The 17409-nt window shown below is 38.0% G+C and overlaps 1 non-coding gene across 1 annotated transcript; it reads left to right on the forward strand.

Annotated features, from left to right (window-relative positions):
- The first annotated feature begins 973 nt into the window (after nt 1-973).
- LOC112738536 (small nucleolar RNA R71) lies at nt 974-1081 on the forward strand. Its single transcript, XR_003169492.1, has one exon. It is a non-coding gene; the product is annotated as a small nucleolar RNA R71 (small nucleolar RNA).
- The last annotated feature ends 16328 nt before the right edge of the window (nt 1082-17409 follow it).

Here is a 17409-nt window from a genome sequence, read left to right on the forward strand (position 1 = left end):
AAACTAATTGAGGCTTCAGCTCAAAGTTGTTTGCTCCAATGGTAGGGATAGAGATGCTTCTCCCATAGAAGTCGGGAGTAGGTGTAGCAAAGTCACCTAGCACTTTCCTTGCATTGTTGGCATTGTTGTTGTTTTCGGCTGCCATGGCTACTTCTTGTTTGAAAATTTCTGTTAGGTCCTCTCCAGAGAGTTGTGCTTTAGCTTCTCTTAGATTTCTCTTCAAGGTCCTTTCAGGTTCAGGATCAGCTTCTGTATTGCTTGGGAGAGTACTGGGAGGGAATTCAGTAATCCTCTTACTCAGCTGACCCACTTGTGCCTTTAAATTTCTAATGGAGGACCTTGTTTCAATCATGAAACTTTGAGTGGTTTTAGTTAGATCAGAGATTATGGTTGCTAAGTCAGATTGGCTCTGCTTAGAATTCTTTGTCTGTTGCTGAGAAGATGATGGAAAAGGCTTGCTATTGCTAAACCTATTTCTTCTACTATTACTGTTGTTGAAGCCTTGTTGGGGCCTCTGTTGGTCCTTCCATGAGAGATTTGGATGATTTCTCCATGAAGGATTATAGGTATTTCCATAGGGTTTTCCTATGTAATTCACCTCTTACATTGCTGGGTTCTCAAGATCATAAGCTTCTTATTCGAATGAAGCTTCTTTGGTACTGCCTGTTGCTGCTTGCATGCCAGACAGACTCTGAGAGATCATATTGACTTGCTGAGTCAATATTTTGTTCTGAGCCAATATGGCATTCAGAGTATCAATCTCAAGAACTCCTTTTTTCTGATTTGTCCCTTTATTCACAGGGTTCCCTTCAGAAGTGTACATGAATTGGTTATTTGCAACCATCTCAATGAGTTCCTGAGCTTCTGCAGGCGTCTTCTTCAGATGAAGAGATCCTCCAGCAGAGCTGTCCAATGACATCTTGGACAGTTTAGACAGACTATCATAGAAGATACCTATGATGCTCCATTCAGAAAGCATGTCAGAAAGACACCTTCTGATCAATTCCTTGTATCTTTCCCAAGCTTCATAGAGGGATTCACCTTCCTTCTGTCTGAAGGTCTAGACCTTCACTCTTAGCTTACTCAATTTTTGAGGTGGAAAGAATTTGGCCAGAAAAGTACTGACCAGCTTTTCCCAAGAGTTCAGGCATTCCTTAGGTTGTGAATCCAACCATATCCTAGCTCTGTCTCTTACAGCAAAAGGGAAGATCATAAGTCTGTAGACCTCAAGGTCAACCCCATTGGTCTTGACAATGTCACAGATTTGCAAGAATTTAGCTAAGAACTGATGAGGATCTTCCAATGGAAGTCCATAAAACTTGCAATTCTGTTGCATTAGAGAAACTAATTGAGGCTTCAGCTCAAAGTTGTTTGCTCCAATGGTAGGGATAGAGATGCTTCTCCCATAGAAGTCGGGAGTAGGTGTAGCAAAGTCACCTAGCACTTTCCTTGCATTGTTGGCATTGTTGTTGTTTTCGGCTGCCATGGCTACTTCTTGTTTGAAAATTTCTGTTAGGTCCTCTCCAGAGAGTTGTGCTTTAGCTTCTCTTAGATTTCTCTTCAAGGTTCTTTCAGGTTCAGGATCAGCTTCAACAAGAATGCCTTTGTCCTTGCTCCTGCTCATATGAAAAAGAGGAGAAAAAAGTATGGAATCCTCTATGTCACAGTATAGAGATTCCTTGAGATGTCAGAGGAAAAGAAGAATAGAAGGAGGAGGTAGAAAGGAGAGAATTCGAACTTATAGAGAGAGGGAGTCCGAATTGTACTTTGAGGAAGAGTGCTAGTCCCTTAAATAGAAGAAGGTGAGAAGGGGGAAAAGAATTTTCGAAATTAAATTTTTAAAGATTTTGAAATAATTAAAAAAAATTTGAAAAAAATTGATTGATGATTTTCAAAATTTAAAATTGAGAAAGTAGTTAAGTCATTTTGAAAAAGATTTTAAAATCAGAAATAAAAAAAATATATGATTGAAAATTATTTTGAAAAAGATGTGATTGAGAAGATATAATTGAGAAGATATGATTGAAAATCAATTTAAAAGAAATTTTTAAAATTAAAGTTGATTACTTGACTAACAAGAAATTAAAAGACATGATTCTAGAATTTAAAATTTGATCCTTTCTTAATAGGCAAGTTACAACTTGAAAATCACTACAAGAAAAACACCCATTCAGGTACACTTGAAAAGTGTAGCCAAAAGTGAAAAAAAAATGATGCCTTAGGCTACGGCTACGCTTTTTGGGCTACGGCTACGCTTTTTGGAGTGATTCCTATTCGGCCGTTGCCTATTCTCAAAGGCTACGCTTTTCTGCACCAAGGGCTACGCTTTTGGCGTTTGAGAATAGGCTACGCTTTTCAAGTGATGCTGTCCAGGACCAAAGGCTACGCTTTTCAGCTTTTATTTTTCCAGAATAGGCAACGCTTTTCAACGCTACTGCATCACTTGTAAAGCGTAGCCACATTGTATACCATAACTACTTTTTATAAGCGTAGCCTTAGGTCCCTCTTTTTTTTTTGTATACTATAGCTACTGTATATAAGTGTAGCCTTAGGTCTCTTTTTTTTTGTATACTATAACTACTATATATAAGTGTAGCCTTAGGTCTTGTTTTTTTTTCTGTATATATAATAATTATTAATACAACATAATAGTTAATATGATTACATGTATAATAATTCTGCATTTTTATTTAAATGAGTTGAATATTACAAAATAAAAATAAATACATAATTATACTAAATAATTTCTCTAAATAACAAATTATCTGTAAACAATATATATTTACAATGATCCAAAAATACTAGAATAGAAGTTAATTTTGAATATTCATACATCTCACACTAAATTAAGCATAGCTTTATCAAAATAAGCATGAGATAACTTAGAATTTACTACTAATACTCTACGAAAAACTAAATTAAAATATTATATCTTACATAAATATCTTCTAATAAAAATTATTAGTCAACCATACATATATTCATTCCGAATACTACTCCATCTTAGCCAATAAACCACAATCATAAACAGATTAATCTTCATTATCATCCTCAATATTATCCTGCATAATTATATAGAAAAATAAATAAAAAAATATTTATAATGACATTTGTAATTATAAAAATAAAAAATTAAAATAATTATTTAACAAGGCAAAAATTCAGATATAAAATATAAATTAATTGTTCAGATATACTTAATTAGTTTTCAACATTGACACTTTCATGGGGTGTTTCGCCTTTAATTTCCCTAAGGACAAATGTAGATACAAGCTTTCCACTAAACACACCTAGAATATGTACTTATATTCTACCCTTAATTGGCTTAGAAATAAGCCAAATTCAAAATGTTAAAGTCATTCCTAACTTTTTATTATTAGTGCTCAATCCACATATGATAGATCATGAGAAAGTAAAATAAATAAATTACTAGTGTTAGTTCTTTTTCATTGAAAAAAATGGGTAGTGTGACTTGCTTTCCTCAGAGACAATGGCCAACACGAGTTACTTACTGTGACAGTGTACTTGCTTCCCTCGGAAGAAGTTTTATTTGTGCTCGCATCTGGTTCTCTTTCTTGCTCGGATCGACTCTGCAGCAAAAGCATATGAACAAAGGAATTGAATGTTGCAATCAACATATCTTACCAACAACAAAAAATAATGATAACTGATAAGCATTCGAAAATAGTGTGCACTATGTCTCATGAAAAGTTAAAAATCAGATTAGATAGAATTGGGCTTAGCTCAATTGTAGTTGTTCCCATTTAAAGATAATCAAAATCAGCAGAATATTTTCATAACAATAATGCACATGATTGACAATTGATAAATTTAAGTTCATCTGTTCCTAGAAAAATATAACCTCTAGAATTATAAACATAACAATATCAATAATATTAAGTTATTCTTCTTCCTATCTAATTTACAACAGAACAGAGCATGCGCAATACTTTATTCAACTGAACTATACATGTGGCATTGCAGCAGCAACAATTGATGCAACTCATGGTAAAAAAAATATATTAATTCTCAGATCAAAATGTCCAAAGAGACTACCATAATGATGCAAATCCTTACTATAAGCATATTCTACCAATGGTTATAAAAACAGACCTTGATTGAGTGGAAGATCCCATCAGTATCGGCAAGAAGCACACCAACATCAGAAGCCTGGTCTTGTATGCAAAAGGGGTGACTAAAGGCAGGAGAGAACAATAATGAAACCAATATCACATTGCCAATGAGACATGCATCCAATATTTAGAAATAACAGAAGAAACTTTTGGCATATTAGGATAACATTTAGAAATTTGCGCTTTTTAAAATAGATGGTAAAGCAAATTTTCAAAATAGGATCACATATAGTAAAAAAATTGATCCCTCATACAACAACGTGAACACAAATTATAGTGTAAGATTAACTTGAGCTGGGAAAAAGTTGGAAAAGAGAGTTTGCATCAAAATTTAACAACGACTTAGCATAGATGGGAGAACCACCTTTAGTTCTTTATTGTGCTTTGAGCTGTCAAAACCTCGGCTTTGAACTGGAACCTCCTCAAATTCTTCGGTCAACTGAAACAATGAAATATCTTATATATGTTTTCTTGTTCTAAAAGCCTATACAACCAGATTTGCAAAAAGGACAGAGTGACATGGAAAGAAGTAAAAAAATAGAAGACTGTTACTCTTAATATCGATACCATAGTATTAGACTCTCGGAATTACTCACCCCTGTTCCCTTGCTGAGATAAAGGCCACCACCACGAACAAGAAGCCACAGACCACCATCAGCTCTCCATCCCATGTTCTGGATTCTTTTGGCAACTGCTCTATTATGTGGTTGCCAGAATGGCTGAAAATCAGAGAAAAATAACCATTAACATCACAAAAATGCCACAGTATGGTAGCAGGCAAGTAGAAGTGAAAGAACAATGTCATCACAAAGTAAAAAGGCCCCAAAGTTTGATTTAGTTGCTTTATTAGTTCACTGAGGAATTTTCTTCACTCTTGCACACCAAGAGCCTGGCTGTTCTCAAGAAACAGGTAGGTAAATGAGCATTAGAATTTGGAATCGGTAGCAACAAGTCTTATGAATGAATATGAGATTTGATATTATAATTTTTAATTATAGTTGATAAGAAGAAAGATGGTTAAAAGTGCCAAAGAAAGCATAAAGCAGCAAGCCAGCAAATCAGAAATCTATGAGAATCTGCAGGCTGTGTTTCTAGAAATGGATAGCACTCAAGATATAAGCATAAGCCTTCAAACCTTGTCCCACTTGAAGAATAGCTAAGTTCATATTATTCATCTTGAATTATGATTTTTCACAGAACCATTCAGTAGCCAAAGAACTAGCTGAATTAAATAAATCATAAACTCACCCAGATTTATGAACTTGAAAAAAATAAATCAAATTAGACACAATAAATAAATTAATAACAGTAACAAGCACACACAAACCCAGAATCAGTCTTATTCCTTTTTGTATGAATTAAGAGTCAAATCAATCAACAACACTAAGCAGCAAAATGTGCACTCATACAAAGGTTTTGGTCATTTTGTTACTTTGCCAGAACCAATGGCAGCAGCAATAACTGGAAATCTCACAAACCAGTCGCGGCTATCGTCGGCAAAAATCTCGCAGCAGAAACAAAAAATGGTAATAACAACAAGGTGGTCTACAAGACTTGCAAGCGAAATGACGAAAACATTGACATACAATCCACTTTGGTTACATATAATGCACACAAACAGTCATATATACAACAGGCTTAGTTGGACCAAATAAATAAAAAATAGAAGAATATATTGCCAATATCTGACCTGCGATAGTATCGCGCAGAAAGTCAAAATTCCTCTACTAAGAGTAAGAAACCAAATTTAGAAACAAATTGATTCAGTAATGTATGAATCGCAAAAACTACTCATGCTAAATTTCATAGAACTACAGAACATTGAGAACAAAATTGGAAATGAAACAAATTAAACATGGGATGGATGACATGATATACAAACCATATTGAAGGAGCTGAGTATTCTATCTTACCTTTGATTGGTTGGACCTCTCAAGCTGTAGGAAGGCCATGCAAGCCAAAACTAACAATGCAATAAAAATCCCCTTCATGCTGTGATTATTGAAAGGTATCAAGAAAAATTGAACACTTGTTTACAATCTAGTTAAATCTAAAGAGACAAGCAAAATTGGATGAACAGATCTTGAAAAAATTAATCAAAAAACCCAACAAAAGAAAAATAAATCAAGATAGTAAAGAAAGCATAGTGGATTGGCAAAGTTAGCAAAAGCAAATGCAGATCATTAGATCAGTGTAATACATGAAAATTCTGAGAAATTTACTTGAAGGAGATGAATAAGCACTTAAAAATATGTTCCTTTTGCTTCACTCAAATTTTAACTCCAGTTGGCACAGTCTCAGAGAAAGACCAAACTTTGAAATGCTGAATTCAATGATAGGAATATTTAGGAACATGAAGCTCAACTCAAAACACATGGAATTAGTTAACAGATAGAGTGAAGAGGAGGTACCTGTCACGGATTTGAACTTGTTCCATCATGGACGCCATTCTTTGCTGATAAGCTTCCGGAAGTGATTCCAAACCAGCTAACATGCTCCTATCCATGATTCAATTCAATTTAACTCAACCTAGTGTTCTTCATTCACATTAATCATATATGATTTGTTAAACACGATTTTACAATGAAATAATATGTTGAACTGATTATGGCGAGATATATGATCTGGTATTAATCAACCCAATTAATTAGCAGATGGATCAAAATCGAATTGAGAAAACTAATCCAAATAGAAACCGGAACCTGAAGAAGAGATCTGGGGAGATTGCAGCAGAACTTTTCAAAGGAGATAATTTCATCCGCACCTTTGGAATCGAAAATGGCACCGATGAAAGGCCTGCAGAGACATCGAAATTGAAATTGAAATGAGAATGAAATGAAAGTTGGAGAGAGAGAGAGGTTGGGAGTATGAACAGGAAGTAATCGTAGAAGCCGAAAGTGAGGACAGGAGAATGGCAAGCCCTAGCAGCGGCGGCGGCTTCAATTGACCCGAGGAGCAGCGACAGTGCACGGCAGAACAGCCTCCTTCTCTCTCGCGTCGCGTCTTCGTCCTCTCTCTCCATCTCGTCTGTGAATCGTCTTTCTCTCTCTCTCCTCCGGACTCCCTCCTCCACGACGGCGATGGCGGCGGCTATAGCGGCGTTGCGGCAGTGTCCCCTTCTTACTCTCTGTTCTCTCGCTTGTGCTCTCATCTCTGTCTTCCTCCTCTCCTCCCTCTGGTTCACTCATTCTCTCGGATCTGGGTGTGTGTGTGAAAGGAAAGGCTGCGTGCATTTGAACAATTAATTGGAAGGGGAGTTAGGGTTTTGAACAATTAATTGGCAGGGTTACGAGGGTTTACGAAGTAGGTGCAGGGAGGCAGGGTTACGAGGATGAATGAAGGTGCGTTCTTTGGAGAGAATGACGAAAAGTTTACTAAGTGTATGTGACTTTGCTCTCAGGGAAAAGAGGGAAAAAATTTACTAAGTGTCAAATTTTTTGCTCTAGACACATTAGGCATCACTTTTAAAATGCACCCAAAACTTAATAAATAGGCTACTCTCTAAAAGCGTCCCCTTTGATACAAAAAGTGAACCTATAGATATCAACCTACGGCTATGCTTTATAAGTAATTTCTAAAATACCTAAGGCTACACTTTTTAAATGATGCCACAATTGTGTATTCTTTTCTCATATAAAAAGGCAACACGGAGAAAAGCGTAGCCTATTCTATGAATAGGCTACGCTTTTCAAATGTAGCTTAAAAAAAGTGTGGCTGAATGGGTATTTTTCTTGTAGTGAATTTTGAATTAAATCTTTAATTGTAGCAAGGATTTTTGAAAATACTGAAAAAAAATGGAAAGCATTTGATTTTGAAAAGATATGATTGAAAAGATATGATCTGAAAAAGATTTGATTTTGAAAAATTATGAAAATTTGAAAAAGATTTGAATTTAAAACAAAATCTTCCCTCTTGTGCCATCCTGGCGTTAAACGCCCAGAATGGTATCCATTCTGGCGTTTAATGCCCAAAATACTACCCTTTTGGGCGTTTAACGCACAGCCAGGTACCTTGGCTGGCGTTTAAATGCCAGTTTTCCTTCCTCACTGGGCGTTTTGAACGCCCAGCTTTTTCTGTGTAATTCCTCTGTTGCATGTTCTGAATCTTCAATTCTCTGTATTATTGACTTGAAAAGACATAATTTTGAAAATTTTTTTTGAATTTTTAATGATGAGAAACAATAAAATTAAACTAATCATGGAAAATCAAGTTCAAAACAAATAATGCATGCAAGACACCAAACTTATAAATTTTCATATTAGAGACACTAACAAATTGAGAATGCATATGAAAAACAACAAAACACACAAGGCAAGAGAATTTAAAGATCAGAGCAAGGAAATCATCAAGAATAACTTGAAGATTAATGAAGAACATAATGCATATATTCGAAAATTGCAAGAAGTTAAATAAAACATGCAGGACACCAAACTTAAAGATTGACACTGGACTCAAACAGGAAATATATATTATTTTTGGTTTTATGATTTTATAAATTTTTTTTGTAATTTTTCAAAAATTATTTGGAAAAGAAAATAAAGATTTCAAAATTCTTAATAAGAATTCCAGGAATCATACAATGTTAGTCTAAAGCTTCAGTCTAAAAAGATTAGACATGGCTAGCCAAGCTTCAGCAGGACATTACATACAACAGCCAAATTGATGAGAATCAATCAGCTTTTTTGATGATAAAAACACCATCTGAAACTCTAGAATTCATTCTTAAAAATTCTGAAGAATAAAAATAAAATAAAGTTACCTAATCTAAGCAACAAGATGAACCGTCAGTTGTCCAAACTCGAACAATCCCCGGCAACGGCGACAAAAACTTGGTGCACGAAATTGTGATCATCAATGGCGCCAACAACTTGGTACGCACAATTGTAATCTATACTCTTTCTCACAATTCCGTACAACTAACCAGCAAGTGCACTGGGTCGTCCAAGTAATAAACCTTACGTGAGTAAGGGTCGATCCCACGGAGATTGTCGGCTTGAATCAAGCTTTGGTCATCTTGTAAATCTCAGTCAGGCGGATTCAAATGGTTATGAAGAATTGATAATTAAAAGATGAATAAAATATAAAATAAGATAGAGATACCTATGTAATTTATTGGTGAGAATTTCAGATAAGCGTGTGAAGATGCTTTGTTCCTCCTGAACTTCTGCTTTCCTATTGTCTTCATCCAGTCATTCATACTCCTTTCCATGGCAAGCTGTATGTTGGGTTTCACCGTTATCAATGGCTACCTCCCGTGCTCTCAGTGAAAATGGTCCAACTGCGCTGTCACCGCACGGCTAATCATCTGTCGGTTCTCAATCATGTTGGAATAGGATCCATTGATCTTTTTGCGTCTATCACTACGCCCAACACTCGCGAGTTTGAAGCTCGTCACAGTCATCCCTTTCCAGATCCTACTTGGAATACCACAGACAAGGTTTAGACTTTCTGGATCTCAAGAATGGCCACCAATAATTCTAGCCTATACCACGAAGGTTTTAATCTTAGATTAGAAACCCAAGAGATACACATTCAAGCTTGTTTGCATGTAGAACGGAAGTGGTTGTCAGGCACGCGTTCATAGGTTAGAATAGTGATGAGTGTCACACAATCATCACATTCATCATGTTCTTGTGTGCGAATGAATATCTTAGAGAAGAAATAGGCATGAGTTGAATAGAAAAACAATAGTACTTTGCATTAATTCATGAAGAACAGTAGAGTTCCACACCTTAATATATGGTGTGTAGAAATTCCACCGTTGAAAATACATAAGAACAAAAGGTCTAGGCATGGCCGTGAGGCCAGCCCTCAAAACGTGATCAAGAGATCAAAAGATGAAATAAAGATTCCAAGATGATCAAAAGATACAAATACAATAGCAAAAGGTCCTATTTATAGAAAACTAGTAGCCTAGGGTTTACATAAATAAGCAATTAATGCAGAAATCTACTTCCGGGTCCACTTGGTGTGTGCTTGGGCTGAGCATTGAAGCTTTCACATGTAGAGACTTTTCTTGGAGTTAAACGCCAGCTTTTGTGCCAGTTTGGGCGTTTAACTCCAGCTTTTATGCCAGTTCTGGCGTTTTGACGCCAGAATTTTTATGCTGATTTGAAATGCCGGTTTGTGCCATCAAATCTCGGGCAAAGTATGGACTATTATATATTTCTGGAAAGCCCAAGATGTCTACTTTCCAACTCAATTGAGAGCGCGCCAATTGGGCTTCTGTAGCTCTAGAAAAATCCACTTCGAGTGCAGGGAGGTCAGAATCCAACAGCATCTGCAGTCCTTTTTCAGCCTCTGAATCAGATTTTTGCTCAGGTCCCTCAATTTCAGCTAGAAAATACCTGAAATTATAGAAAAATACAAAAACTCATAGTAAAGTCCATAAATGTGATTTTTATTAAAAAAATAATAAAAATATAATAAAAACTAACTAAAATATACTAAAAACTACCTAAAAACAATGCCAAAAAGCGTATAAATTATCTGCTCATCAAACACTATGGAAAAACAAAAGAAAATAAAACTAGGAATGAAAATGGAATGATCATACCATGGTGGGTTGTCTCCCACCTAGCACTTTGCTTTTACGTCTTTAAGTTGGACGGTCTACAAGCTCAATCTGCTTCTGTTGGTGGATCTTCCAAGAGGAAGACCTCTAGCTCTTTATTGTCCTTCATCTTCTCACCATGATATAGCTTTAAGCAATGTCCGTTGACCTTGATGAATTTGGAACTTGAAGGATGACTCAGGTGGAAGACTTCGTATAGCTCTGCCATCTCTACACTGTAGGGGCCTTCCCATCTGGATCTCAGCTTTCCTGGCATGAGCCTCAGCCTGGAGTTGTAAAGGAGAACTAGCTCCCCAGGTCTGAACTCTCTTCTCTTGATATGCTTGTCATGCACAACCTTCACCTTCTCTTTGTATAATCTGGAGTTGTCGTAAGCTTCGAGTCGAAGGGTCTCCAGTTCTGCTAGTTGCAGCTTCCTTTTAGCACCAGCTTTCTCAAATCCCATGTTGCATTCCCTTACAGCCCAGAAAGCCTTGTGTTCCACCTCCACTGGGAGGTGACAAGCCTTTCTGTATACTAAGTAGAAGGGACTTATCCCAATGGGTGTCTTGTACGCTGTCCGGTAAGCCCAAAGCGCATCTACAAGCCTGGTACTCCAGTCCTTCCTATTAGGCTTGACTATCTTCTCCAGTATGCGCTTTATATCTCTGTTAGACACTTCCGCTTGTCCATTGGTCTGAGGATGGTAGGCTGTTGCTACTTTGTGAACAATCCCATGCTTCTTCAGTAGACCAAAGCGACAGATAATATGGTTTCTAATAAAGGAGACAACAGTGTTAGCATCATCAGTACGGGTAGGAATTGCTTCCACCCATTTAGAAATATAATCTACAGCTAACAATATATATAAGAAACGATCAGAGTTTGGGAATGGACCCACGAAGTCAATGACCCAGACATCAAAAATTTCACAGAATAGCATATGCTGTTGGGGCATCTCATCCCTCCTAGATATATTTCCAAACCTTTGGCATGGGGAACAAGATTTACAGAAGGTAGTAGCATCCTTAAAAAGAGTAGGCCACTAGAATCCACAGTCTAAAATTTTTCTAGCTGTTCTTTGAGGGCCAAAATGTCCATCACTCTCAGAGGAGTGACAGGCCTCTAAATTGGACTGGAATTCTGATTGAGGCACACACCGTCTAATTACATGGTCAGCACCATACCTCCATAAATATGGGTCATCCCATATATAATATTTGGACTCGCTTTTCAGCTTGTCCCTTTGATGCTTAGTAAAATTGGGAGGGAAGGTATGACTAACTAGAAAATTAGCTACCGGCGCATACCAAGGAACTACTTCAGATATTGCGTGCAAGCTATCAAATGGAAAAGCATCATTGATAGGAGTGGAGTCATCCTTAATGTGTTGAAGGTGACTCAAGTGGTCTGCCACTAAATTCTGGGAACCACTCCTATCCTTAATTTCTAAATCAAATTCGTGCAGCAGCAATATCCAACGTATTAACCTCGGTTTGGACTCTTTTTTAGCTAATAAAAATTTCAGAGCTGCATGGTCTGAATACACTACCACCTTAGTACCAAGTTAATAGGCTCGGAATTTATCTAGAGCAAAAACAATAGCTAGAAGCTCTTTTTCAGTGGTAGTGTAATTAGACTGAGCAGCGTCTAAGGTCTTAGAAGCAAAAGCAATTATGAAAAGATCCTTACCTTCGCGCTGAGCTAGTGCTACTCCTACTGCATGGTTGGAGGCATCACACATAATCTCAAAAGGCTGGCTCCAGTCTGGTCCTCTCACAATCAGAGCTTGAGTCAAGGCAAGCTTCAGCTTATCAAACGCCTCCTTGTAGTTCGCATTCAGCTCGAACTCAACATCCTTCTACAGCAGTTGGGATAAGGGCAGTGTTATCTTACTGAAGTGCTTGATATAACGCCGGTAGAAACCTGCATGACCAAGGAACGAACAGACTTCCCTCACGGAGGAGGGGTAAGGTAAACTAGAAATGACATCTAACTTTGCTGGATCTACAGAAATACCAGTATTAGAAACAACATGTCCTAGAACAATAAGTTGTTGTACCATAAAGTGAGATTTTTCAAAATGTAATACAAGGTTTGAACTAACACACCTGTCTAATACTCTAGCTAAACTATCCAAGCAAAGGTTGAAAGAATCACCATACACACTAAAGTCATCCATGAAAACTTCCATACAGTTCTTAATAAGATCTGAGAAAATACTCATCATGCATCTTTGGAAGGTAGCCAGTGCATTACATAAGCCAAAAGACGCATCCTTTTGTATGCATACATTCCAAAGGGACATGTAAAAGTAGTCTTCTTCTGATCCTTAGGAGCTATATGGATTTGAAAATAGCCTGTGTAACCATCTAAAAAGCAGTAGTGTGATTTACCTGACAAACAATCAAGCATCTGATTGATAAATGGCATGGGGTAGTGATCCTTGTGAGTGGCTTGGTTGAGGCGCCTGTAATCAATGCAAACTCTCCAGGCGTTCTGCACTCTAGTTGTCAAGAGCTCTACATGCTCATTCTTCATTGTTGTGACTCCAGACTTCTTGGGCACCACTTGTACTGGACTGACCAATTCACTGTTTGAGATGGGTTAGATGATATCAGCTTTAAGGAGTCTGGTCACTTCCTTCTTGACAACTTCTAAGATGGTGGGGTGGAAGGGGCTTTAACTCCAACTTCTGTTCGTGGTTAGACACTTGATCATCTGGAGCTAGTGAAGGTGGCAGTGTGTCTTTATCTTGTTCAAGGTGCTTCCCCACACTTGCACCTTGCTCCATGTGCCTTTCTTCTACTTCCTCTTGGTGAACTGTAGCTACAGTCTCATCAATGATGTCACACTGGAGGATGGAATGATCTTTCGGAGGGTGCTTCATGGCTTCATCCAAGTTGAAGCTCACTTTTTTGCCATCTATATCAAAGGAGTAAGTTACTGAGAATGCATCCAACTTGAACTTTGAGGTCTTCAAAAATGGCCTTCCAAGCAAGATGGATGATGGTCTTCCCGAGTCATTATGGGGCATCTCCAAAATATAGAAGTCAATAGGAAATGTGAGCCCCTTAATGCTCACCAGCACGTCCTCAGCAATTCCAACCACAGAGATAATGCTTTTATCTGCCAAAACAAAACGTGCTGCCGACCTTTTTAAGGGAGGGAGCCTCAAATCATCATATACAGATAATGGCATTATACTAACACACGCGCCTAAATCACACATGCAGTCAGAAAATTTCACACCATCTATAGTAATAGTAACCATGCATGGACCTGGGTCACTACATTTTTCAGGTATATCGCCCACTAAAGCAGAGATGGAGCTACGTAGAGAAATTGTTTCTAATTCATTTATTTTTTCTTTATGCATGCATAAATCTTTTAGAAACTTAGCATATTTAGGTACCTGCTGAATGGCATCAAAAAGTGGAATGGTTACCTCAACCTTTTTAAATATTTCTACCATTTTAGGGTCTAGTTCCATTTTCTTTCTGGGCTTCCTAGCAAGGTGTGGAAATGGAATAGGAATGGCACCACTTGCAGCTTCTGCGTCCCTTGGTGCTCCATTCCTTGGTTGAGCTGCTTCTTCATTAACCAAGTATTGTACTACATCTTCTTCTTCAGCATCTTCTACCTCCACAGTACTTTCAACTGGAGTGTCTTCTTTTAAGCTTGGCTCCGCATGACTCCTCTCTGGTTGTGTAGTCCCGGACCTCAAAGTAATGGCATTGATTCCTCCTTTGGCGTTGGGTAAAGGCTGAGATGGAAGTGTATTGGAGCTTGCAGGTTGAGTGTCGGAGGTACTCGACGATCCCATCTGGGAGACTAGAGCCTGTATAGCAGAGGTCAGACCGGTAAGTGTGCTTTCCATGGTCTTTTGTCCTTGTGCAAGAGAGTGAAGCAACTCGTCATTGGGAGAGGAAGATGGGTAAGTGACTTGAGGGCCCTGCTATTAGTTGTTTTGAGATCCTTGGGCTTGTCTTTGGTGAGGTGGCCGGTAAGGCTGGTTTTGGTTTTGCTGAGACTGGTTCTGCTGATTGTTGTTGTTGTTCCACCTCTGATTTCCATCATTATCTCTACCTCCTTGGTTGTAGTTGTCCTCCCAACTTTGGTTGGAGTTACCTCTCCACCCTTGGTTGGAGTTATCTTGCCAACCTTGGTTATAATTCCCACCTTGGTTATAATTGCTGCCTTGTTGATAGTATCCTTGATTCGGGTGGTCGTAGAAGTTGTGGGTAGCTGCCAAGGTGTTGTCTTCTTGTTGGAGATGCGGGCATTCATCAGTGTAATGAGTATTGCATGCACATATTCCGCAAATTCTCTGAGGGATTAACTGTTGATACTGTTGTTGTGGGGGAGTGACGATCGGGTTTTCTATCGGTAAAGAAATTTTATAAATATATGATCGCGTTGTGAGTTTAGCTTCTAAACCAACAGAAAATCCTTTCGTACAAACGTTTGGTTGTCACAAGTAACAAACCCAATAAAATTTATAAACCGAAGTATTTAAACCTCGGGTCGTCTTCTCAAGGAATTGCAGAGAAGTATGATTTATTATTGGTTATGGAAAACAGTATTTTTGGGTTTTTGAAAAAGGTTTGAATGAGAAAAATAGGTTTGGACTAATAAATCAATAGCTAATAAAACTCTAGGCAATGTATGAGAATTTGGATGTCCTATCCTAGTTATTCTTATCGATGGTGATGAGAATTGAGTTTTAATCCCACTTAGTTAACCTTTACTAAAGCAAAGGAAAGTAAAGTGGACTAATTAGTTTGATCTTCAGGTCCTAGCCAATTCCTAAGAAAGGACTAGAGTTATTGGAATTCAATTCAATTAGCAAAAATAAAAATTATCAATCACGATGAGTTTGATAACTCAAGAGTCTCCAATTAATCAATTAAAGTCAAGAATATAAAAAGCTAAATATGAATCATAAATCTGAAATACCTCAGCTTATATTAAATAAAGAAAATCCTAACATGAGTGGTTCATAAGCCAATTTGGCAACATAAGTAATTAACAAATAAAAGGATTAAAGTATCTGAAAGTAGAAGAGAAATATAAAGTACAAGGAATATTGAACCTGTGACTGAAGATGAGATGAACTAAACTAATAGAAATCCTAAAATCCTAAATCCTAAGAGAGAGGAGAGAACCTCTCTCTCTAAAAACTACATCTAATCCTAAAATTATGAATTATGAATGTATCATCCCCCGTTGAATGGATGCATTCCCTCACTTTATAGCCTCTAATTTGTGTTTTCTGGGCCAAAAATTGGGTCAAAAATAGCCCAAAAATCGCCCTCAGCGTATTCTGGTACGTACAGGTCACGGGAAAGTGATGCGGAAGCGTCGTCCACGCGTTTGCGTGGATTGCGTTTCTACCAGGTCACGCGTCCGCGTGATCCACGCGTTCGCATCACCTGGATTTGGGGCAGCTATAGAAAATTATATATCGTTGCGAAGCCCCGGATGTTAGCTTTCCAACGCAACTGAAACCGCGTCATTTGGACCTTTGTAGCTCAAGTTATGGTCGATTTAGTACCAAGAGCTCAGGCTGGACAGCTTTAGTAGTTCCTTCAATTTCTTGTATTCCTTCCATTTTTGCATGCTTCCTTTCCATCCTCTAAGCCATTCCTGCCCTGTAATCCCTAAAATCACTTAACACACATATCATGGCATCGAATGGTAATAAGAGAGGATTAAAGTTAGTAATTTAAAGGCCTAGGAAACATGTTTTCAATTATAGCACAAAATCAGAAAGGAAAATGTAAAACATGCGATTAGTATGAATAAGTGGGTAAGGACTTGATAAAATCCACTCAATTGAGTACAAGATAAATCGTAAAATAGTGGTTTATCAGGGAGGCTGAGGTTGTTGTTGATTCAGCTGTATCTGCTTCAGTAGGTTGGTCATCTCACATAGAGTCTGTGTGAGAGTAGTAGCCTCACTGCTAGAAGAAACCTCTGCAACAGACTTGGGATGTTGTTCCTGTGCCTAGCATTCCGAGTGGACTCAGCTAGGTCGCTGATCAGTTGCCACACTTCATCCGCGGTCTTGTACTTTTTTAGAGAACCATTACTCGCACCATCCAATGTAGTCTTATCCTGAGGCTTCATGCCTTGTGTGAAGTAGCTGATCAACACCAACTTGTCAATCATGTGGTGGGGGCATGCGTCCAGAAGATTCCTGAAGTGCTCCCAATACTCATAAAGAGTCTCTTATTCGCCTTGAATAATGCAGGAAATTTTTGTCCTCAGTCTATCAATAACTTCAGATGGAAGGTATTTTTCCAAGAATTCTTTGCGGAGCATATCCCAGTTATTAACAACTGTTTCAGGTTGAGTGTAGTACCACTCCCTCGCCTTTTCCTCAAGAGAAAATGGGAAGGCGGTTAGCAGAATAGAAGTCTCATTTGCACCATGACGCCTAACAGTAGAACAGGCCGTCTAAAAATCCCTGAGGTGCTTGATAGGCTCCAGAGCATGTAAGCCATGAAACTTAGGTATTAAGTTGATTAGCGCAGTCTTTAGTTCAAATTCTACAGCCAGATTTGGGTGACACGCTTGATACGATTGCAGTGTAAAGTCTGGAGCTCCTGCTTCCTTGAGAGTAATCCTCTTGGGCTCCGCCATGTTGCCTGCACGTAAATCAACAGAATCAGTAGTAGAGGAGCTTGTTTCTTCCTCAAATGCCGTTTTAGATTCGCT

Source organism: Arachis hypogaea, chromosome 13 (assembly GCF_003086295.3).
Source record: "Arachis hypogaea cultivar Tifrunner chromosome 13, arahy.Tifrunner.gnm2.J5K5, whole genome shotgun sequence".
NCBI lineage: Eukaryota > Viridiplantae > Streptophyta > Magnoliopsida > Fabales > Fabaceae > Arachis > Arachis hypogaea.